The sequence below is a fragment of the Gouania willdenowi genome, chromosome 10 (genome assembly GCF_900634775.1).
Source record: "Gouania willdenowi chromosome 10, fGouWil2.1, whole genome shotgun sequence".
In the NCBI taxonomy this organism is placed as follows: domain Eukaryota; kingdom Metazoa; phylum Chordata; class Actinopteri; order Blenniiformes; family Gobiesocidae; genus Gouania; species Gouania willdenowi.
Window position 1 is genome coordinate 257,581 of NC_041053.1, and position 26,518 is coordinate 284,098.

The 26,518-nt window shown below is 37.5% G+C and overlaps 1 long non-coding RNA gene across 1 annotated transcript; it reads right to left on the reverse strand.

Annotated features, from left to right (window-relative positions):
• Nucleotides 1–6,700: 6,700 nt before the first annotated feature.
• LOC114470857 (uncharacterized) lies at nucleotides 6,701–24,901 on the reverse strand. The gene is made up of 3 exons (XR_003674918.1): nucleotides 24,781–24,901; nucleotides 10,131–10,232; nucleotides 6,701–7,494 (listed from the first exon to the last, which is right to left on the reverse strand). It is a non-coding gene; the product is annotated as an uncharacterized LOC114470857 (long non-coding RNA).
• Between the last annotated feature and the right edge of the window lie 1,617 nt (nucleotides 24,902–26,518).

Below are 26,518 nucleotides of genomic sequence, written 5' to 3' on the forward strand. Positions count from 1 at the left end.
TTTGGTGTGGCTTATAAACAAAGCTAGGCCCTTGTTCTAGAGAGTTTTCTTGTGTGTGTGTCTCAGTGGCCTTGTCGGTTCCCCCTTCATTGTTCGGTCAGCCTCCGTCTCAGCATCAGCTGGTGTCGGCAATCATCTTGGATCCATGTTGCCTGCTCCGCGACCTTCACTGCCGTGTGGGTCGTTCCGGTCGGCGTTGTAGATGATTGGTTGTTGTCTGAGGAAGGGTAGTCTCCACACACCTGGCAACCTCTCTTGGGATCGGAAGGTACCTGAACAGAAAAGGGGGAAAAACACCGAAACAGAACTCTTGGGATTGGCTGGTACCTGAACACATGCGCGATCCCACTACTGAGGCTTTAGCTGGTACCTGGTACCTGGTAGGCTTTAGCTGGTACCTGGACAGAAAAAAAAGGGGGTGGGGGGGAAAAACACTCACCCAAAATAAAATAAAATAAAAAATAAAAAATAAAATAAAATAAAATAAAATAAAATAAAATAAAAAATAAAATAAAATAAAGTAAAATAAAAGTTTAGGGGTGTTAGGTTTAGTTAACTAACTAAATGAATAGTTAGTATGGCCAGGAAGGCAGAGACAGGTCAGAGGTCAGGATCTGAGAGCTTTTCAGATCCTAAAAGGTGCTGCTGCACAATCACACAATGGTTAGGTGTGGGTTAGTGAGCTTTTAGCCATGCTAGCTCTGTAGCCCATTCGCACGCGAGTGGGAAAATATGAGGCTGAAAGAAAAGCAGGAAGTATTAATTCGATTTTCTTTTCCTGGAGTAAGAAGAAGCATAGCTGGAGTTGCAGTGATTATCTGTGGTACATCTACTTACCTGGTGAGAAGCAATTTGAGAACCACTGTTTACAAGGACATGCAAGTCGGACGGAGAAGGACATGCAAGTCAGACGGAGAAGTGTGGAGTGTGATTACATGTCTTCTCAAGATGAATACATACAATTGGGAGACATGGAGATGTGAGAAAGCTAAATGAGTTTAACCAAATAAATAAATGATGTTATTTATTTATTTAAATTGTTTGTTTCATTTTTCGTTGCTATCTCTTATTTGTGAAGGAGAAATCTTATTCTATCCTTTATTTATTCTGAATAATGTTAACACTCCACACCTATTTACATAGCCTAATTCTTTTATAGAGCTGAATTTGTCAGTTCATTTATTTCATTCATTTCCCTCATAATTATTATTTGAGATGTAATTTACTTAATTTTGAAGGTCAATTGGTGGCAAAAGTGTCTCCTATTCTGTGTCTGAACCAGAGTTTAGCAAGATTATTGGCCCTTTAAGGTTAGACAGAATTAAAGTTAAGTTGAGTCGAACAATCATATTGTCTTTTGCTCTCTGTATTTATCCCATTCGTGGGGGTGACGAGCCCCAGCACGGTTTGGAGAGCTTCCTTAAATGCTTGGAAGTTACTCAACTTTAAACTATCTCTTATTTCAATCAATTATCAAGAATTTCAGGAGGACCCTTTTTAAATCTCAGGCGACCCAGATTGGGCCACCAACCCAATGTTGAGAACACTTAATTTTTCCCTTAAAAGTGTCTAAACCCAGTGAAGGTGTTTTATGGTCTTGCACGCTAAGTGCTGTTGGAACAAGAAGAAAATGGTTGGAGGGTTTTGGGGTATATTATTTTCCTATGATAAAATATAAATCAAAAATCAGAGGGACGTTGGCCCCTCCCTTCCCTTTTTTACATAAGAATACATTTGGATTCTTAAAACCATATGATAAATATCATTGGAAAATCACTTATCTGATCATTTTGGATGTGTCTCCGTTTTCCTCTCTCTTGTGTCTACCTGCCTTTGTGCCCTCCAGCCTCCTCGACCTCCTCCTCCTCAGCCTTAAAAGGTCAAAGCCTGGGTCAACTGTACGCTCCTTTTGGAAATTTGAAGATCTGTCCCCACTTTCGCAGTTGGATTGGAAGTCTCTGTAGTCTCTGGAATAGATATTATGTTAGAACATTCACAATATGTCATATTGTCACGTGTCTATTTCAATCTATTTCCCCTTTGTTTCCCAGTTACAGTTATGGACAATACTTCCCTTTAATTCTCATCCTTCATCATAAGAGCAGTGACCAGGCATGGCGGCTGGGGGAGGCAGGATCGGAGTCGAGAAGGCGGTGGCATTTTCTGTTAGGAAACACTCAGAAACAGAAAGAGAGGAAAACATTAAGACTTAAATGAATAATTTAAAATATCTCTTTTCTTTAGTTGGATCTGATTCGTCTCCTTACAGCGACCTGTATTTTGGAAAAAGCTACATAATAACAACAACTAAGACGAAGACGTAGACAAGTGCACACCACAACGAGTATACACATATAACAACAAAAAAACATGGACACTGAACATGAACAGTAAGGTCAGTCAAGGTCAAAGCCAGTCATTCCACTGAAAGTGGTATCATATATAAAAACGTCGTTTGGTGTTTTTAAACACCCAGAAAAAAACCTTTAAAACCTGGTAACTTTTTAGAAGGCCCAAGGCCTAAAACCTTAATTTTTAACAAGCAGCAGTGTTTTCTGAACACCCCACTACATAATTGGCAAAAACAGGGAGAAGATCAAGTGCATCAGAACCCAGGAGGAAAAGAAGGTGAAACAGAGGAACATGTGTAGTCAAACAGCCATTCATCGGTCAATCACTCAATGACACGTCCACGGCACATTCGCACTCACAACGCGGTTCTCTCAGGCATACGTAACGTGTCATCATTCAGTCATTCATGCACCGCACACGTTCATGCCTCAATTTTCACGTCCATGCATTCACAAGGTTTTGTTGCATAGTGTCTAAGTAGAATATAGGTCTCATCTAACCCACCAATGGCGATAGCCAGTCCACCTCGTCTCTCGGGGTCAATGAGCTCTTATGGCCCCCTCATGCTTGGCAACCTTTTAGTGTTAATTGATTGCTTTTTACTGGTATCGTCTGATTACTAAGAGGTACGCTCCTTTTTACTTCCGCCTTGGCGGAGTCTTAGATTATCGCCCGTGGTACTGACAGTCTGCTCATCTGCTGATCAGGCAGGAATAGCACAGCCGTGTCTAACTCAACAAACTCAACCGCGGTACCAAACCGCGGGAAATTCACCCGCCGTCCGTCTCCAGAAATGTAAAAAAGAATCTCTGAATCAGCAGGGCTCAACCACCGCTCTCGAAAATAAGAGTTTGGGAGAATAATTCACAACAGTACCAAACTGAAGGAAAACACAACCTCCGGTACCAAACCTGAAGGAAAACTCACCCGCCGTCCGTCTCCAAAGATTATAAAAAAGAATCTCTGAATCAGCAGGGCTCAACCACCGCTCTTGAAAATAAGAGTTTGGGAGAATAATTCACAACAGTACCAAACTGAAGGAAAACACAACCTCAGTACCAAACTGAAGGAAAACACATAAACTCAACCTCGGTACCAAACCGAGGGAAGATTTCGCACAACTGTCAGGACTTTTATTGGGCACCTCTAAGATAGAACGGAGCACGCAACCTCTAATAACCCTCACTCTAAGGGAACGTAGAAATTTGTTCAGAACGGTATTCGGTTACCAAGCATGTATCAAATCAGGTGGACCGCTATCCCCCAAAGAGCGCTTTCCCTAGCAAGGTTTATCCTTTTTCAGCACATTAAACCAGGACTTCTTGTTTGAAAAATAATTGCCTACGTACTCATAGCAACTAATGGGACATTTTTTTTCTCAGGAAAAATTTGGTACCCCCCCCATGCTGTCGAGTGGCTTTGGGCCGGCCAGACAGTCCGACGCGGTAAGGGGGAGGCGCGCAAAATGAAAACAATGAATGTTGAACTAGGCTGTCTGTCGCAAGCAGCTTCAAAAAGGGTAAGGTACAGATTGTTTACGAGGGTATCGGTCAAAAAAATGTCAAAATTTAAACTTGTTGAGGCTGCAGTCCTCAATCTCTGTCTCAATTTTCCTGAAATTGAGTAAAAACAAAAGAGAAAAAGAAGAATCGTTCAGAAATAACAAAGGAGAAAAACGTATGAGCTCAAAAAAATCATGGCCAATAAAATAATAAAAAATTAAAACTTCAGCTCCAAAAGCTGAGGCAACAGAGGGCTCTGTCTTCAGCGGATGTAACCATATCTTGCATTGTGGGGGGCCTCCCCTCAATCAAGAAAATAAATGAAAGAAAAGCAAACAAAAACAACCTTATCAGTAACACTATTTTCTTCCCCTTTGTTTGTTGTTTTCTCATAAAGGCCAAAGCAGTGTAAATAAATGAGCAACATAATGAATAAAAGCAAAGATAAATGATGGGCACACTTGATCTCATGTGGCAAACAGAAGGGTTCTGTGTGAAGTTCTGTGTTTCTCATAGTTATGCTGATCTGAGTTCATCAGGTACCTTGAAGATGATGTCAGGGTTGGACCTTTAGGTGCTGGGTTGAAGAAATACAGCGGGACGTGCCATTGTTGAGTTCTGTTGCGTTTCAACAAAGTAGCTCGTGGTTTACCCAAATGGGTAACGAGCCAGGCTTCTTTTGGCTGTTACGCACGTCACTAAATGCTGGGTTCGTCCGAACCAAGCAAGCTGTCGTTTCCAAAAATCTAACTGTTTCAACTAAAAATAAAATGAAACAAATATAAGATGGGGAAGGGAAACGCGTTGAGCATGAAACGGCCAGCGTCCCAAAAACTAAAATTTTGGGCGGTTTTCTTCTTTTTAAAATGGTAAATGGACTTGATTTATATAGCGCTTTATCCCCACACTGAAGCAGTCCCAAAGCACTTAACATATCAGCTCATTCACCCAATCACTCTCACATTCACACACCAGTGGGACAGGACTGCCATGCAACGCGCTAGTCTACCACTGGGAGCAACTTAGGGTTCAGTGTCTTGCCGAAGGACACTTCGACACATAGTCAGGTACTGGGATCGAACCCACAACCTCTCGATCAGAAGACGACCCTCTACCACCTGAGCCATGGTCACCCAAGATTATCTTTGAGACTCATCTCCCAAGAAAGGCTTTGATTGGTTTAAAGTTGTCAGCATCTCAGCTGGCTACCTGTGGGTGTGTGTATGTGAGGACACTGACAAACATGAAGGGATGATTCCTAGATTTACACATAAACCATAATAATGAGTTCAACAAATTCAAAAATCTTTGACAACCAGACTTGAAATATCATGAATTACAAGACAGTTTGAAACCAAACACGACTGGAAAATAGCCTAGCATTACTTTAGGAACCGGTTAATGAATTTACTTGTAAATACTTGTAAACATAAATGTCAAAAATCATGTTATGCCTCTTCTTTACTATATGGTTGCAGTAGATACATTAAACTAACTTTTCTGGTATTTTAAGCACTTTTTAAATGATGAACCATTTAAAATAGCATTCTGTGGGTATAAAATCATCTGAAAAGTGTGGAATCGGAAAGAATATTTGCAATTTCAATTTCTGCAGAAACCATTAAAATAATGTTTTCGTTTGTCACTTTCCGAAACATAGTATAGTTCTTTTGTTCTCATTATTTCACTGGGACACATCCCAGAAGAGGCCTGGACAGTGTCCTTGTGTGACAGTTCACCACGGGGTCAGTGGGACAGTTCTGTGATCTTACAGCATCCCAAAGGTATCTGTTTGTAAAGGAGGGAGAAGACGGATGTTCTTCCCCCGTGTGGAGGCGTAAAAAGGCTCCATTATTGGGTTCAAAGGCCACATAGAGGGGTTAGCTATGCACCTCAAAGTTGCTGGGGCAGTTATTTTATAAACAGTTTGTGATAAAGAAACAGGCTCCTTGGTTAATTCCTCTTAGGAAGAGGGTCTTTAGGCTTGATGTGGTTTGGTTCCCTACAACGTGGAAGACATAGGGCCCTACATACCTGATAAGTGTCTGTGTTCAGTTCTAGTCCAATCATGTGACCTGTTCCAAGCAGGTCCATACGGAGCGCGAGCACTGAGGGCTATACGCTCACATATTAGTCCGCCGTGAAGTAATATGTAGAAATGACATCAGTTTGTGTATGCTAGATATGTGTGAAACAAATCAAACAATATTGTAGTTATTATAAATTATTTCAGTTGTAGATATCACGACTGCTCTAAAAACAAATCATTTTTAGTAAACTCCACAATATTAGCAGATCACGATGACATCACATGATGGGAGTCATTTTAAACTCAAATTGTTGCAGAAACTCGATTTTTGAAAGTTATGCAATTTTTCCTAAATTATTCCAACATTTCATTTTCATTTTCAAAGTCTCTCATAAACTAAGGCTGGTTTTCCTATAATCTGCAGCCCTTTGGAACACAAACTGGTCTATATTTGAACCATCAACTAAAACTAGTTTAACAGCCCTGATATAGAATCTGTCATTAGTGTATAATAATAATAATAATAATGTGAATCATTCTTCATATACATCATGTATGAATACAGAAGCTATAGAATGTATATCCTGTATAGAAAGTGAACAAAGGGAAACTTCTTCCTGCTTCCTTTCCAACTGATCATTGTATTGATCTTTTCTTTCAGACCACACCTTCAAAGATCAACAACTTCCTGAACTGTTGGTGTCCATTTTCCAGCTGACAGCAGGTTTATGTTGGAATCCTGTGCAGCCTGATCTCTGGGTTCTTCAGTCCAACACTGGAACCAGAAGGTGTCGTCACCATCCGTGTGTCGCTGGTATCTGAAGATGATTCCTGCTCCATGTCTCCATCCACACAGAGATGTGAGTGGAGAACAGATGAAGTGCTGAAGATCTTCCCACACTCATCACATCTGAAAACATTCTTCTCATGAACTCGTTGGTGGCGATTAATGTAAGATTTACTCTTGTAAGATTTTCCACATGTGTCACATTTATGAGGTCTTTCTGATGAGTGGCTGATTTGGTGACATTTTAACTTTTGATATGTTGTAAAAACTTTGTCACACTGGTCACAGGGACACACTTCATGTCCAGTGTGAGATCTCAGGTGGATGATGAGGTAATGTTTATGTTTATATATTTTCCCACAGTGGTCACAGCGATACAACTCTGCTCTGGAGTGAGTCAGCATGTGAGTCGTTAAATATGATCTTCGTGTAAAAGTCTTTCCACATTCATCACACGTGTGAGGTTTCTCTCCACTGTGAACAAGCTGATGGTTCTTCAGGTGTTGCTTTGAAGCAAAAGCCTTTCCACACTGGTCACAGCTGAATGTCTTTGATCCAGAATGGATTCTTTGATGTCTAGTGAGGTGTGATTTTCTGGTAAAAGCCTTTCCACACTGGTCACAGCTGAATGGCTTTGATCCAGAATGGATTCTTTGATGTATAGTGAGGTGTGATTTCCTGGTAAAAGCCTTTCCACACTGGTCACATGTATGTTTAGCTTTAACTGTGGCTGAAGTTTTTCTTTTAGATTTGTTTCTTTGTTGTGGCTGAGCTTTGTTGTCCTGAGAACGTTGAGGTGTCACTTTGTTCTGGCTTCCAGAGTCCTGTAGAACAGTTAGAGATTAAACACAGAGAAGGAACCAAACAAACATTTGTTTCTAAATGTGTTCCTAGAAAGAACAGTGGCTGTTAAAGATGGATCAGACATAGCATTAGGCTTCAGTAGGAGATCAACTTCAATAGAACATCCACATGGACTTCAGGAACCAAAGTTTACCAGCAGAACATTGACCAAAGCATCACTGCCTCCACAGCTCAGTAGCAGGGATGGACATTAGCACTTGTCTCTGATCAAATGAAGGGATTTGAAGCTTATTTATATCTTATTAAATAATGTGGAGAAAATATGAGGAGAAGCTCAGATTGGTTTGTTGAAAAGGATCAAACAGACAAGTTGTGCTTTAAATGGTAACCTGTCTAACTGATGACCTTCTGATTGTGTTGCTAGTTGCTACTTGTAACTGTAGCTGTTCCTTTGATGTCCAAATAAACACCACAGTAGGAAGTCTTTTCACAATAAGAGTCAGACTAGTGTTCTGTATGAGATAAGCTCAGTTAAAGGCAGTAACAGAGGCTAACGCTGCTAAAAAGTCAGATCAATGATGTCACACAGTGAGAACACGTTGATCTGGGGCCTTATTTATAAACACTGCGTACGTACAAAATAAAGCATACGCCACATATAAGCAACGTTTGGGACTTAGAGGCCCTTGAAAAAATAATCACATAATAAACCGCAAAAAAAATCGGAATCAGATTATTTTCCAAAATCGTTCAGCCCTAGTGTGCACCTCCACATCAGCTCTGACTCTGCCGTACGCACAAAATCATGAGAAATGGGAAACTCCGCCCCAACAGGTAAGGATGAAATTAAAGACAGCTCTGTGAAATAGATGTGTGTGAAATAATCCAACATTGCACATTTCACAACACATTTCATATATTAAGGATATATTTACAAAAACAAAGGAAGAAAAAATTATACTGACATCCCAGAGAGTGAGTGACATACACGCCTACAAATACAGTTTTACATTAGAATATTAATCAAAATCACATTATCATTGCGCAACACTGCTGATCAATTGGCTGCGACACCTGTAGCTGTTATTAAAGGAACGCACTTAATGCGTAAAGACGCACATTGGCTTATCAGGCACTGCTAGAGGACAAGGTGCACGAGAAACTCTGGAGGGAGAGGATCTACAGAGACCAGCAAGACCTATAGACAGGACCCCCCGTGAAGATGAGGTGCTGTGGTGGGAGGGAGGACGAGGTGCTGCAGTGCCCCCGGTCTCACTCACCCCAGCACCACCAACCAGTAAACACTGTGGGACTAGGCCTGGGCCGATAATCAATAAATCAATTAACCGGAAGGTAAATGAAAATGGACTCTCTAAGTTTGCTGGCCTCAGTATATTGCCCTATGCATGCGTATTTGGTGACGCGCCTGTCGGCTGTAGAGGCTAGCGTTAGCAACAAATATTAAACAGCAGATAACTCAGTCAGTTCTAATAATTTCTCAGTGAACCAACAGCGTAATTACTCTAAAATAGTATTTCACCTCCAGACAATCTTAGATTTAGGTAAATCAAACCGTTATAGTCTGGTAGATGTGGCAACTGTGGACCTACTACGTAGCTTTGGATTGCTACGCCGGCTACACCCTACGGCCTGTGGAGCAGCAGAGCCATATACCAGTGGTGTCTGCCAGCGGAGGAGACGTAAGCAGAAGTGAAGATGCTGAGCGGGGCTAGCAACCAAGCTAAGTCTAAGTATTTTAGAGCCTGACCTTTTATAGGCACCGTTTGGGTGGGGCCTGACCTTTTATAGCCACCATATGGGCAGAGCCTGACCTTTTATAGGCACCGTTTGGGTGGAGCCTGACCTTTTATAGCCACCATATGGGCAGAGCCTGACCTTTTGTAGGCACCGTATGGGCGGCGCCTAAACATTTTATAGGCACCGTATGGGCGGAGCCTGACCTTTTATAGCCACCGTAACATAGGCACCGTATGGGCGGAGCCTGACCTTTTATAGCCACCGTATTATAGGCACCGTATGGGCGGAGCCTGACCTTTTATAGCCACCGTATTATAGGCACCGTATGGGCAGAGCCTGACCTTTTACAGGCACCGTATTATAGGCACCGTATGGGCGGAGCCTAAACGTTTCATAGACGCCGTATGGGCGGAGCCTGACCTTTTATAGGCACTGTATGGGCGGAGCCTAAACGTTTTATAGGCACTGTATGGGCGGAGCCTGACCTTTTATAGCCACCGTATTATAGGCACCGTATGGGCGGAGCCTGACCTTTTATAGGCACTGTATGGGCGGAGCCTAAACGTTTTATAGGCACCGTATGGGCGGAGCCTGACCTTTTATAGCCACCAGATTATAGCCACCGTATGGGCGGAGCCTGACCTTTTATAGCCACCGTATTATAGGCACCGTATGGGCGGAGCCTGACCTTTTACAGGCACCTATGTGTGTAAAAGCTGACATTTCCTATCAGGGCTCATCATGTGACAACTGATCTGTTGTTGTACTTCCTGTCTGTCATTGAGCAGTTGAAGGTCACATGTTCCACCAGAAGTCCAGCTGATGTTCAGCTTTAAAGGTGTCCTTCACTGGTTCAACACTGGTTTTGCTGAAAGACTTTAATTCACTAATTTCTCACCTTTTCTGAGGAGTCCATGTTTGCTGTCACGGCTGAGTGGTTCCACAATCCTCCTTCAGATGCCTCCATTCACCTACAACATCAGCATGGAATCAGCTCCACCTGAAGGATGGAAGAGACAGAATGAACATAAAGGATCTAGAAATATTCATCCATCCTTTGCACTGTTATCACTTTGAAATGGACTAAAAGGATCAGTTTGTTCAGAGATCACATGATGTGGAGGAAAATGCTTTGATTTTGTGGCTGATGAATTTAAATTCCCATGAATTTCTAAATGAAGGTCTTTAGGGGAAACAGTTTGACTTTGAGTTAAATAAATGTTAACATAAAACTAACACTATTCATCCATCCTAACATGTAAAACACTATATGTTTTATTATATTTTACATGTTCACAAACAAAGCTGGTCCCATTAGACTAATGTAAATATTGTGATTATTACACCAGAATATGCCATTATTAATGCTCTCAGTAATTAATGATTAAATCATCATCTGATCTACTTTAATTATAGGAAATAGTTAATTATCAACCATAACTTTATGTAACTCATTATCAGATATAAAATAAAATACATTCAGCCGCAATAAAAACACTATTGTAATTATTTTTGCTTTTTATTTTCTTTTCTTTAGAAAATAATTGCATTAAAATGGAAATAAATGAATTATATACAACACTAATGCAGTGACCAATATGCATAAAATATGCAGATATTGCAGCTTTTTTTAATGTGTAAACATAGGACTCGAGACTGAAACCAAAATGGTCGCATATGCAAGTATATTTTCAGTGTGTGCGAGTGAAAACTTTATCTGGTCGTATCCGTGCGAGTGTGTATGGGTGACCATATTATGTGACAGAGCGGCTGAACGCTTTGTCACAGAGTCTCTCTCTCTCTCTCTGAGCTGTGGGTGAGCAGACGGTGTACGCTCTCTCAATTTTGCTGCAGGTAATGCATCGGTGAATGTCTAGAGTATCAACACCAATGTGCTCCTTTGGAGTGTGCGAGGTCTGTGAACAGAGCCAGACATAACGAGTCGATCACTGAGTTCACGCTCACATTGAGAGCAGCAGTAAAAATGAAGAACGTGCTGAGCTCAGCAATAGAGCGTACACATTCATCAGAATCATCATGGAGGGACCAGAACTGATGGACTATGATACCAGGACAGATGTTCAGCTGTGGTTCTCCCAGAGCAGGGGTCTGCAACCTGTGGTTCTGGAGCCTAATGTGGTCCTTTGACTCTTATACAATGGCTCCAAATACCTTTAAAAAAAACTATTGAAATAGTTATTTTTTACAGAGGCTATTAATGATTAATGACAAATAAAATCATGATATAACAATTTGTGAACCTACAATACATCACATTGTGCAATGACTCAGCACTTTCCTACTTCACCTCCTGTAACATCTACAGACCATCAACTTTCCTCCACCTGTGACTAACCTTAAGTTTTAAATCCCTGGTAAGAAACTAAACCAACAAAAACACTATTCTGGAAGAAAATAGAGATTTTAATTGTGTGGGAACAGATTCATTTAACCACCAATGTACAGGTTAAATATGTATGTTTTATGTGTGGCAAGAAATGAGTAATTAGCATGTGTTGATCACATGATCATGTGTTATCAAATTCATGTTACTTTTTGTAGCCTTTCATATACATTAACTATAAAAATCTTCTTTATATAACATTGTGTTCATGTAAACTGAGATGTGTAAGAATTTCATTTTGTTTCTTGATGGAAATGTATTTTATTTTAAACTGTTTTTAAGTTTCCATTTACATGATCAATATTAATCAAACATTATTCTATACATTTTAACTGTATATAATGTAATACACTGTATTGTCTTCATAGAGAAGGTATTTATGGCTCCAGGAGGACTTTAATCCAGGTGAGATGAGGTTAAATGGTTCCTTGTAGAGTAAAGGTTACAGACCCCTGACCAGGGGAAGAGGGTCAGGAGACCCCACTATCAGAGCTGGACCCTCTGAATTTAATTCATGGGGTGAAACAATACAGATGCTAAGTTGGTTATGCTACTGTTAACTTAATTCAAGTACAGCATTTCTGAAAAATAAAAAACAGAAGACATGTAACCTGTTGTTATGATTTAATGCTATTTAAAAAAAAAAATTGTTACATCTTCTTTTAAAATTATATAAAATAACTACCTGTTATTTCAGCCACTGATTGTTGCAGAAAAACTTAATAGTGGCACTAAAACATTTAAACATTTAGCAACTATCTCAAGTCATTGTCAATCTTTACTTCATATAGTATGCCAGTTAAGTCAACTATTCATCAGCATGTGTGGCTATGCTGTTCACTCCAATTGGTCTGTCTGAACTGACCTCAATAGTTAGTGCTTCTAAACCAACAACCTGTCTTTTAGATCCAATCCCAACTCCACTATTTAAAGATGTTCTTCCACTAATCAGCACTAATATGATGAACTACATTAACACATCTCTAGCAACAGGTTATGTACCACAGGCCTTAAGAACCACTGTAATCAAACCTCTTCTTAAAAAACAACCTTTGATCCAAGTAACTTGTCCATTTATAAACCAATATTTAATCTCCATTTTGTTCCCAAAATTCTTGAAAAAGTCATCACAGGTCAACTATGTGATCACCTACATAGGAACAATTTATATGAGAGCAGTGATGATGTTAGGTTTACAATGTAGTGAGTCCTGAGAACCACAGGTGGTGATTTGAGTGGGACCATGGGAAATTCAATGGGTCACCAATAAAAAAAACTATTATTCTATTTCTTATATTCTTCTATTTCTTAAATTGTAGTGTTAAACTCTCTTAATGGTGGTATGATATGGTTATAATTAGCAGATAAATTCATGTATGTTCAAAATGTATCTGAAATTAAACACATAATTTCAAATCTGAAAAGTTTATTGCACAACAACTGTCACAGTAACAGGTTATATTTCACTTTCGTAGCAACATAAAAGAGCACCAAAATAAATTATTAAAATTCAAATGAAAACAAAATGGTGTCTGTTGTACAAAAAAAATTATCAACTAGTACTGCAAGCAGTTATGAAAGGGGGCGAGTCCTGCGGGAAGGCTTGGTCCCCTTTCATAACTGCTTGGAGTTCTAGTTGATGAGGTTTTGCGGAGCCCATGGAAGTACGTCACAAAGGATGAGGGGTTTGTGGCGAGCGTCAGGACACAGGCCATTTGCTGTGAACAGGTCGATATGAAGTTTTAGAATTTGTGATTTAAAATGTGAAAGTTAAAGTCCAAAATGCATTTGCACCCATTATAGTGCCACCTAGGGGTGCACTTTTTGGTATGGGTGATCTGTGTACTCTTACATGTGTACCCTGTAAATTTCACAGCCCTCAACATAATACTTCATCTGAAATAAATGTTTGTTTATGATTTATGTTGTAATAAGCCACACCCACTTGGACCAATTGCGATTGACTTCAAGATATGGCCTTAGGAGCGACCCAAGGTCATACCCATCAAGTTTGGTAAAATTGGTCTTGTCATTTAAGATAAATACATTCTCCACATTTGCATCGCCCCCTAGTGGCATAAATAATTAAAATTTTGCTCATAGCCCAACAGTCACATGCCAAGGATAATAGATTTGATGCTAGCCTTTATTTTGACCAAGATATGCACCAGTTCGTGTTTTTATAGCTAGCTAAAAAAATGTTCTCAACAAAATTCTTCGCTGAACTTTAGATAAGGTCTAAAGGAAGTCTCTATGTGCCAAGTTTCACACGCTGATTGGACAAAACCACCAGGAGGAGTTCGAAAAAGAAGGTTCTTGATATGTAGCGACTTACAAAAAGCAATATGCCATGGGAGTGGGTGTGGCCTATGTCAGAAGATGCGACTCTATATAGGGAACACGTGGATATGAAGTTTTTGAAGATGTGAATTCAAATGTGTAAATTAGAGGCCTAAATGTTTTTGCAATTATAGCACCACCTAGTGGCACAATTTTTGGTATGGGAGGTCTATGTGGTCTTCTATATCTACCCTGTAAATTTTACAGCCCTCAACATAATAATTAAGCTGAAATAAATGTTTGATTATTTATATGTTATGATGTAATAAGCCATGCCCACTTTGACCAATCGCGATTGACTTCAAGATATGGCCCAAGGGACACCCAAAGTTATACCCACCAAGTTTGGTAAAAATCAGTCTTGCTATTTAAGAGACTAGTACAGTGCCCGTTGGAAGTATGTATTCATGTGGGAGCTTAAGTAGAGTTAATTCTGGCCAAATGAGTATGTGTTTGAAGGTTGGATGTACAGATGTGTACATACTCTGTGGTGTTATAAAGGGGTTTATTTGCGGGTGCAAAATAAAACAGCGTGTGTGATTTCCCTGGTTTAATTCTATGGGACATGATAAATGTGTTGTTGTTTTTTTAACTCACTTTTATATTTTTTTGTTTGGTGTATTTTTCTGCAATGTATGTTTTTTGGAGTCATTATGTATTTTGTGTTTTTTTTGGATAAGTATTTAGTTTAGTGTAGTTTGAGTCATTTTCATATTTTTGTTGTCGTTTGGTGTATTTTTCTATAATATATGTTTTTTCTCTCTCACACAAGCGCTGCAGAGAAATTTGTAGCTTTCAACAGGTGCAAAATAAAACAGTGTGTGCGAATTCCCTGGTTTAGTTTTATGGGACATGAACATGATAAATGTGTTTGTTGTTGGTTTTTTTAACTCACTTTTATATTTTTTTGTTTGGTGTATTTTTCTGTAATGTATGTTTTTTGGAGTCATGTGTATTTTTTATTCTTTCAGTTGTCTTTTTGTGTTTTATTTTACTCATTTAGTATATTTAAATAAATAAATAAATACCGTGTGTGTGTGTGTGTGTGTGCTCCGTGAAATGTTTGAGACGCTGATAACCAAACTCCATAGACATTATAGCGCCAATCAGAAAAGTAACAAAACTGCGCAAAACAAAACGTAAAGCTCCAAACTACATGAGTAACTAAGTAAATTAAAGTATTATCTACAATTTGTCTGTCTTTTTTTTAAAAACAAAAATCATTTTGTACCTTCGAACCGAGTGGTCAGAGCTTAACTTCCATGCATGGCACCACAGAGAATCTGCAGTTTTCCAGATGGAGTATTGAACAGTTTGAGTTCTAGTGAAACAGCGCGTTATTGAGCAACAGTTATATGGTTTAAATAATGGGAAACGTGTCTGCAAAAGACTCACCAGTGGCTGACGGTTTCAAATGATTCAGAGAGCTCCAGTGTTTGAGAAGCTAACGATAGCATGACACAGGAGGAAAGGGAGGAGTGGCCACACACGTGACTCTTGCTCGGGTGAGGAGCTGTGCAGTGAAATAGATATAGATGGTGCGTTAGCGCCCCCTCACAACCTGAGGTCAAAAGTTGAATAGGTTTCATTTCGGTCCGTCCAGAAGTGAAATAAAATTAAAATAAACATTTTAAAATGACCAAATTACTCCAAAATAACAGATACACACACTTGGGGTATTTGAAACCCGTTGACCAAGTTTCAGATCGAACTCGCACCGCGTCGGGGAGATATTTGCTCCACACGCAGGCACGCACACAGGCACGCACACACGCAGACCTCCCTTGCTTTTATAGGTAGATATAAATATCCCATATTTGCAGCGCCCCCTAGTGGCCTACATTATTAGAATTTTGCTTATACCCCCACAGTTACATGCCAACCAAGGATCTCAGATTTGGTGTTAGCATTTATTTTGACCGAGATATGCACCAGTTCACGTTTTTATAGCGAGCTAGAAAGTTTTACCCGTTAATAATTTGTGCATATTTTGCCTGAACAAAATTATTCGCTGAACTTTAGATCAGATCCAACTGAAGACTACGTGCCAAGTTTTACGCTGATTGGACAGAATCCCAAGGAGGAGTTTGAAAAAGTAGGTTTTCCAGTTTTCGCGATTTTGCTCCAAGAAAAGTTCAGGTGGAAATGGGCGTGGCCTAGCCCAGGTGATTCAGTGCTATTCAAAGAATTTGTGGATATGAAGTTTTTCAATGTGCAACAAACGGTGTAGGAGTTATGGGCCAAAATGTGTTGACCTTGGTTATAGCACCACCTGCTGACATACAGTGACAGGTTTGCAATGTAGTGAGCCCTGAGACCCACAGGGGGTGATTTGAGTTCTTCATTGAGAAGGTATTTTTGGCTCCAGGAGGACTTTAATCCAGGTGAGATGAGGTTAAATGGTTCTTTGTAGAGTAAAGGTTACAGATCCCTGATCATTTGAGTGAGTCTATGGGAAATTCAATGGGTACCAAATAAAAAAATGTATTTCTTTCCATTTCTTATATTCTTCTATTTCTTAAATTGTAGTGTTAAACTCTCTTAATAGTGATATATGGTTATAATTAGCAGATATATTCACATATGTTAAAAATGTATCTGAAATTAAACAAAATAAAATTTCAAATCTGAAAAGTTTATTGCACAACAACTGTCACAGTAACAGGTTATATTTCACTTTTGTGGAAACATAAAAAAAGCACCAAAATAAATTATTAAAATTCAAACGAAAACAAAATGGTGTCTGTTGTACAAAAATAAATTATCTATAAAAGTGCTGATTTTACAAAAAATTAACAAAACATTCTCATCACCATGACAGTCAAAAAATAAATTGTCACCAAAATAAAACCTGAATCTTCTCGTCTGAACATCAACTAAATCAAATGAAGTCAATAACTATGAAACTTTTAGCACAAAATGTAACTTAACGAACAGTGTAAAGTCTGTTGAGAAAAATAAAATGATCAGACATGTTCGTGGTGTATTGTTAGCAGCTAGTTAACTTGCTAGTTGTTGTAGCAGCTAAAGTTTAACTAGCATGTAGTACACAAGGGGATCATGTCTGCGCTGAGTTAATGCTTAAAGGGGTCCGCTGATGGCTAGGTTTATTTAGCTAGTTACTGTGATTTTAAACAAGTTGTTGTTTACAATGTATCGTACCTAGTGACATCACTGCTTACTACTAAGAAGTTCTTATCTTTAACTTAGGGCCCTATAAAATCTGTTTTATTTTTTTTTTTTTCAAATTGTGTTTTATTTTTTCATAAATTCTGTTTTCCACTTCAATTTTTTAAATTCCATTTTTAAAAGATTAGTTTTTAAATCCTGTGAAAAAACAAAATAAATACTAATAAATCAAAAAAATATGTAAAAGATTAAGTAAGATACAATTAAAGGTAGATATATAAGTTGTAGTGACATGAATTATTCTGACTGCTCCTTTGTAATTATTTATATGTCATATGAAGATGTATGAGAACAGCATTAATGTCACACAATTTCCTCTCAGGGATCAATGGTTTACTGAATCTGATCAGGTTTATCGATTAAGTTTAGACCAACTTAGTTTAAATTAACCTAATTTAAATTATCCTATCAACTGTAGATGAGATGAGATGTTGTTAGAATGTAACATTATAATAACGTTGTCCCAACGTAGAGATGGGCTATATTGAAAAAAAAATTATCCAGATAATTTCTAGTATTTATCACGATAACGATAAAAATCACGATAAATAAAAACTATGAATAAAATAAATAAATTAAAAAATTCACAACTTAGTGTAAACAGGTTCCTTACAAACACAAATAAATGTGAATATATCAACATTAGACACATTAAAAAAGGCTACAATAACTGCTGACTCAAACAGCTCATGAGCTGATATTTTATGGAATATATTAGTGCATGTGGATTACTATTAGTGTTAGTGTATGTAATTCATTTATTTCCTCACTTGAAAAAAAATTCTTAAAAAAAAACACATTAAAAGCACAAATAACTTCAATAGTGTTTTTACTGCTGATGAAATATAATTAAAAAATATTGCGTTTCACAAATTGGGATGAATGAATAGTGATATTAGTTATTATGATAATATTTATGTCACACAACGTGTGACATGTTTAGCTTTTATTCTTCCATACAAGTGTTAAATCTGACCATAAACAAGTCGGTGGTTCTCTGTGGTGTTATGACAGTAAGACGTGATCTTTTTACTTGGTCTATTATTCCTTATATGGAGTGGTTAGCGTTAGCACTTAGCTCAGTCTGTGTGTCGGTGGGTTAGCTTAGCATAGTTAGCTTTAGTTGAGTTTCCAGTTCCTAATCGTTGCTACAGGTTCATCTCCGTCCCCGTGTTTGTGGAACTTTGGGTGGATCTGACGGAGGAACTTGAATCGGTTCACTTTGTTGCATGTTTATCTAGTTTTAACCAAGTAGTGGTTCATGATGTATCGCAGCACGGCAGCTTCTGGTAGCCGTGACGAACACACACAGAGACGGCGGTGTGTGCGAGGGGCGGTGGTGGTGCACACCGTGCAGAGCTTCCATAAACAACGTTCTGCTCCAGAGAATAATAAGCTGTTGACAATAAACGGGGCAGTTTTGGCCCTTGGAACGCGTTTTTTTTGGGGGCATTCTTGGCTAAATTGAGGAACAAATGGCACGTGGCCCTCGCTATATTCCGACATCGGAATTTATCGTTTATATAAAGGTATGACAAATTCTTATCGGTGAAAATGTTTTTGACATTATATCATAAACGATAAAATATCGCACATTCCTATTCCAACAGACTTTTATTTTGTAAACCACAAGTTCTCAATGAAACTGTTGTACTTGAGGTAGCTTGCAGACTGTGAATGTGTACCTACAAGGCACTGACAAAAGGCTGGAATAAAAAGAACTAAAGGAAAACACGGGCTGAGTCATTCCAGGTTAGCCAGACACAACACTTCGAACACTGAGCAGGTGAAGATGATTAAAGCTGATCACGTTCTCACGGAGCATCGCTGCGCTACATGAAAAATGGACGGAGCTTTCAGGGGGAGGGCGGTGCACTTAATAAGCGGTCCCATGGTGCTCTTAGATCTCAGTGCAGCCTTCGATACAGTGAATCATCATCTACTGTTGCAGAGACTGGAAAGTGTTTTTAGGATTAAAGAAACAGCGCTGGGTTGGTTTAAATCCTACCTATCAGACAGAACCCACTTTGTTCATGTTAATAATCTCTCCTCAGCGCACGCCAGAGTTAATCATGGAGTTCCACAAGGTTCAGTTTTAGGACCAATACTCTTTACATTATATATGCTTCCACTAGGTAACATTATCAGAGAACATAATATACATTTCCAGTGCTATGCAGATGATACACAACTTTATCTCTCAATGAAATCAGATGAAACTCATCAGTTATTAAAACTCCAGGCTTGTCTTAATGACATCACATCCTGGATGAGTCATAACTTTCTCCTTCTTACCAGGATAAAACCATAGTGATTTTATTTGGTCCAAAACACCTCAGAGATAAATTATCAGAGCAAATAGTGTCTCTAGATGACATTACTGTCACTCAGCACCACAGTAAAAAACTTAGGCGTTATCTTTGATGCTGACTTATCCTTTAATTCTCATAGTAAACAAATCACAAGGACAGCCTTCTTCTACCACTGCAATATCTTGACCCAGAGTGATGCTGAAAAACTAATCCATGCATGTGTTACATCTAGACTAGATATTGTAACTCTCTACTGTAAGGATGTCCTAGTAACTCACTAAAAAGTCTCCAGTTAATTCAGAACGCTGCAGCTAGAATACTAACAGGTACTAACAGGAGACAGCATATTTCTACAGTATTGGCTTCTCTTCATTGGCTTCCTGTAAAATCTGGAATAGAGTTTAAAATCCTCCTGTTAGCATACAAAGCTCTACATGATCTAGCTCCTGTATATCTTAGAGACCTGTTAGTGCCCTATTGTCCGGGCAGATCACTCCGCTCTCAGTCTGCTGGTCTTCTGGAAGTTCTTAACATGTCTAGAAGTAGAACAGGAGGCAGAGCATTCAGCTACCAGGCTCCTCGCCTTTGGAACCAGCTTCCAGTCTTAGTACGGGAGGCTGCTACTCTCTCCAAGTAAACTCAAAACCTACTTATTTGCTAAAGCTCATACCATATAATAGCAATAACCTAAAACGAACTTGGTCTTGTTGTTTTGGTCACAATCACAGACCATTACACGCAATCATCAGCACCTCAGACCATTGTGAGAGACGATTACATTCAAAACCTACTTATTTACTAAAGCGTACATCTTATAATCGCGATAATTTAAAGCGGACAAGGTCCCCTCTGTTGTGATCACTGAGATCCTGCGATTCCTGATCAGTGGTTTCCAGCTCAACTCGTCTGGGACAATTAGATGGACTATCCTATCCTATTCTGTTTGCCCTTCTGTTCACTAACCCTAACCAGTCAAAGCAGATGGCTGCCACCCCTGTACCTGGTTCCACTGGAGATTTTTTCTTTCTTACTATAGACTTTATATTTTGCTCAGCGCTTTGAGATGACTTTGTTGTATTTTGCGCTAAATAAAATAAAGTTGGTCGCACCAGCACAGAATTTGGTCGCACCCTTTTTTTTTGAATGGGGTGGGGTGTGGGGGGTACAGCATAGCCACTAGGGATGTAACAATTCACTCAACTCCCGATACGATTCGATTCACAATACTGAGTTCACGATACGATTCTCTCATGATTTATTTTACAAAATGGGACTGTAGACAAATGATGACTGAAAAATATTCCTTTATTTTTTTGGGGAAAAAAGTAGAAAATACTGTAGCATTTCCCTTTTATTTTTCATTGTCAAAAGAATCCCTTGATAAACTATTCAAAACAATGCAGTTTGCCTAAAAATAAATCTTGAATGAAATAAATAAAGGAACAATACAAATGAAGAAGAAGCCTATTAATTTAAATTCTGGTTCTATTGTAAACAATGAAAAACTGCATAATAGTTTCTTTTCTTTTTAAAAGTGCAACTGAAAATGTATTTTGTGCCTTAACAATTGGACCTAAAAAAAACAGTCATTGAACTGTATAGTAGGGATGTAACGATTAATTGTAAGGCAGTTAAAAATCGATTCATAGGTATCACAATTGATATCGATCTTCTGAAAATTGAATCGCAGTACCTTTTTTTAACCAGCAGAGGGCGCTATCAAGAAGTGTAGGCGGTGGGCGGAGTCTGCTAATACTTTCTTTCTGGCTGCCATCTACTCTTAAATATGTTAATAAATGATTCCTTACCCCTTTAGCACGAGATTCCACCCGCTGCCGACACTTATGGACGAGAAAAGGAATAAATATATGAAAAAAGTACTGCGATTCAATTTTCAGAATATCGATATGAACCGTGATGCCTATGAATTGATTTTTAACTGCCTTACGATTAATTGTTACATCACTAATAGCCACATATGCTGATGAATAGTTGACTTAACTGGCGTACCGTAGTTTTGTATGAAGTAAAGATTGACAATTACTTGAGATATTTGCAAAATGTTTTCAAGTTTTAGTGACAATATTACGTTTTTTCTGCAACAAGCAGTGGCTGAAATAACAGGTAATTCATTTTATATAAATTTAAAAGATGTAACAATTTTTTTTAAATAACAGCAAATCATAACAACAGGTTACATGTATTCCTTTTTTATTTGGTGATACTGGTGTTTTATTTGATATTTAAAAAATAACATTGTACAAATAACACTGCAAATTTTAACTGGTATTTTATGTGATTTCTCAACAAATCACATAACAATGGTGGAAACATCTTGGTCTCGATGTGTAGGATTATACAGTCCATAATTGTCCATGTGGGATTACTGTCCATCAGGAACATCTAGAAGATGATCTACGTGTTCTGGACTGAGATTGATTCACTTTGCTGTCACAATATCTCCAATGGTGGAGAAAACTCTTTCTGCTGCATCACGAGTGCCAGGTAGTGTTTAGCTAATTATGCTAGAAGAGAGAAAGCTGAGTCATGGTTCCTCCACCAATGAAGGGGGTCTTCTAGGAGAGAGAGTGAGTGGATCAGCCTCCAGGAACTTATAACTGCTTTCATCCTGTACTTTGTCTGTTTTTGTTGTTTCTACTTGTATTGTATTACAATAAATAAAAAAAAAGAAGAAAAGTGCACTCTGTGGGACGTGACGAGGCGCTCAGCTGCTCCGTCACAAAATAAGGTCATCCTACGCACTCTCACAGATGCGACCAGATGAAATTTTCACACGCACAAACTGAAAAAATACTTGCATATGAAACCAATTTGGTCGCAGTCTCAAGCCCTGAAAATATTTAGTAGAGTTAAACCATTTTTCCAAATAATGACTAAATGTTAGTCATTTTTAGGTCAATGTAAATTAAGTTTACATAGAAATCTATTTGTATTTACTAAATATTAATAGGGTCAGTTTATCTATAAATCTATAAACATTGTGTAGTTGTTGTCACAGGTTTTTACGTTGATGAAATAAATGTTGGTAAAATACAAACTGTATTAAGTAAATAAATTGGTAAATATTGAGATGTTATTTACCATTTAATACCATAGAAACACACATTGTAGAGTCTTAAACATCGTAGGTTAATAACTATAACGTCAAATACTGTCAAATATGACATACACTAGTGGTGAAATAACTGATACAACTTTGAGTCCATTTGTTTTTGTTTAATCATTATGGTCTGGAATGATGTCATCAGGATCATTTAAATTAAGTTGATCAAAACTTAATCAATAAACCTGATCAGATTCAGTAAACCATTGATCCCTGAGGGACATTAATGCTGCTCTCATACATCTTTATATAATATGAGTAATTAAAAAGGATCAGTCACAATAATCCATGTCACTACAACTTAAATATATCTTTTAATTGTAGCTAACTCATTTTAAAATACATTTTTATGTTTAACATTTGTTTAATTATGGTTTTCTTTAGTATTTATTTAGTTTACTCACAGTAGTTAATTAAGACTTTCTGAAGAAAATTGATTAATATTTCTAAAAAAACAGAATTTAACAACACAACACATCAATAAACATAGTCATCTTTAAGATACGCCTTTATTTTGAAATTCATATAGCTTGTCTGTGCCACCATTTCCCGCATGGGATGGTGGCATAACTAGGGCCCTATAAAATCTGTTTTATTTTTTTCTAAATTCTGTGTTTTCCACTTTTATTTTTTTTATTACATTTTTTTATAGAAATATTAATCATTTTTTTCAGAAAATATTAGTTTTGAACTTCTGTGAGGAAACCAAATAAATACTAATAAATAAATAAACATAATTAAACATAAATACACTTATACAATACAATTAAAAGGTAGATTTAAGTTGTAGTGACATGGATTATTCTGACTGCTAATTTATAAATATTTATGTCATATAAAATGTATGAGAACAGCATTAATGTCACAGTCACCCAATGTCCCCCCAGGGATCAATGATTTACTGAATCTGATCAGGTTTATTGTTTTAATTACAGACATGCAAACACTAACGACATGAAAACCCATTGTAGGGGGGTCTTTTTATTTTACCACAAATTAAGCAATCTGCAACACTCTAAATAGTATAATAAGGTAAAATACACTAAAAATATTTATTTACACTACTTAAGTTGTGGTTTGTAAAAAAATTACTATAAAAATTATTTTTTTAATATTGTACTTAATATTTAGCAAATCATAGCTACTTTTACATCATATACAGTATATATGATGTAAAAGTACCTAGCATTTGGGAAATATTAAGTACAATATTAAAAAAAATATTTTTTATTGCCATTTCTATTTTTAAAGTTAATTAATTCTGTTGTGACATATTCTCCATATGCACTCAATCACTTAATACATTTGACATAATTGTAGGTGTTTCCTAATTAATACAACATGTACCAAATATTTGGTGCATTTATACAACAGTTTTCATTGACCCTTAAAATATGTTTTGATACATAGTTATATAACAGTGTGACATCATTAACATGTTAATGTTAAAATAATAATAATAATAATAACATGACAGTGACACTTCTTCCCCATTTTGTTTGTTACAGTGAAATCAACTGTTTTTAAATCCATATTTTTGTATTATTAATAACATATTACACCGTAGTAATTTGAATAAAACTACTAGATACTTATCACTCACAATTCAAAGTCTATTATTTGTTAAATGTTACAGAATGGTGTTTATACTGTTTATTTAAAGCCTTAGAAATAAAATGGTCAAATCATATTTCAGTAGTTTTTATGGAGTTAATAAACATGTAATGATTGTGTGAGATATGAATATAATATCACATCATATCAATCACAGGCTTGTGAATCGAATAAAAATCGTATCGTGACAGACTTTGTGATATCAGCAAACATCGTATCGTCATCCAAACATATCGACATCGTATCGTGATGTACCTGGTGATGTACAGCCCTACTAGCTAGCGGGCTAAAGGCTAACCACGTGGCGGTAGTTTCTAGCTCATATTTAATAGTGAATAATGTGATGATCTGCTCCAGCTGCGTATGATAAACTACAGGAACTTTAGCAATGACTGTATCTTCATCATCACAGAGTCTAAACAATAACAGGATGAACACAGACAGGACGCTAACGTTAGCATGAGAGAAAAGTGCTCTGAAAGCTCCACATCAGCCTCAATGCGCTCTAAAACCGGTGTGAAACCATCAGAGGCTTTCAGTAAAACCATGAAAGGAGTGTTTTTACCTTCAGTCCTGACGAAGGTGAACTTTGACCGTTAAACCAGGCTCAGACTCAGAATGAAGCTCCGTGTTCTTCTTCTTCTCCAGTTACAGAGAAAGAAAAGAAAGAGGGCGGTGCCTTCTCGTCTAGAGGGAGGAGCTTAGACAAATCCACACGAGAGCATACGTGAAACGTCACTCTGACGTCATTATTTTACTACAGAATATCCGTTTTTTATTGCTTTATTGAGAAACAAGTATTTTAACATTCATATACAAACATCACACCAGTGTAGATCTTTAAAAAATAATAATAAAGAAAATCAGGCATTAATAATTAAAATCTAATCTACATATCTAAGCAGCTATAATAATAATAATAATAATAATAATAATAATAATAATAATAATAATAATAATAATAATAATAATAATAATAATAAACTAGTCTTATAGCGCTTCTGTTTTATAATGTTTTCACTGACTTCAATACATTTTTAAGATCAATTTTGAAAAGCTTTAAAATGAGAAGATATCTTACATTTATGTATAACATTTTTAGCAAATATCATCAAATTGTCACATAAAAATTCCACAAAGTTGTTCTTCAAAATAAAATGAAAAATTAACAAAACTATAATTAAACCAAGGTTTCACATTTTCTTTCCCAAAACCTCTTCATCACAGTACAGCAATAATAGACATGTTCTAGACTTTAAAAATCCTTTAGACTAAACATGTATGGAAGCCAGTGGCGGCTGCTGGTCTTTCATGCAGGGGAAGCTCATTTTCTGCCTACTTCAGAAAATGTATCTGTTTATTTAAATGTGAATTCTAGTAGAATTCACATTTTGTTGTCAACAACTATTTGTAGATTATCACGCACGCACGCACGCACGTAGCTGCTGCGCGCTGGAGTGTGAGTGTTTGGTCAAAAGTCTCACAACACAAGCAGTAACAGTCTCCACAAACACCAAAAACAGACACTAGGTTTGTCAGAAGTTAATTCGCTATGAGAGGATCAGCAAAGTCTCCGTGTCAACACAGAGCAACGGACTGAAATATTTGAAAACTCCACCTGTGTGCTTACAACGTCATACTCTCTGATTGGCTCATTTCGCTGTCAATCAAAATTGAATTAGCCTGAGACAGATCATCCAATCATCATCCATTATTCCAGCGTCCGGAACAGACAGATCCAGCCCACTGCTCCATAGACCTCCTGTGAAGCCCGGCGTCCGATGGGCGGGACTAAGTGCGTCATAACCGAGCATTTATCCAATGAGCGTCTAGTTTGACTGCAGTGGATCAACCACTAAATCCTCTCCCATTGAAGTCAATTGAAGCTGAACTTCACCACTGTTTATTAACACTGTGACGCTGCGGTAATGAATGAAGAACGTCACGCTGTCACTGTCAGTTTCCTGTTATAAGAAGCTGATTCTGAACTAAACATACATGTGTTCTGTCATATATTTAGTCAATGAAATGTACACACAACACTACATATTTGACCACTGATTTTAGGGGAAGCTGAGGTTCCCTTGTAGTCTTAAAGCATCCGCCACTGATGGAAGCCCAAAACAGTCATAATTAAATAAATAAAAACAACATTTTGAAAAAAATACAATTTTGATAAATAACAGACAAATATGTAATATGGCCAAAAAATTGTTAAATACAGTAATATTTTTATGAAATACATTTTATTTTTCTTAAATATCTATTTCCACAATGGTCTTTTTATTTATAATGTGGTTTTT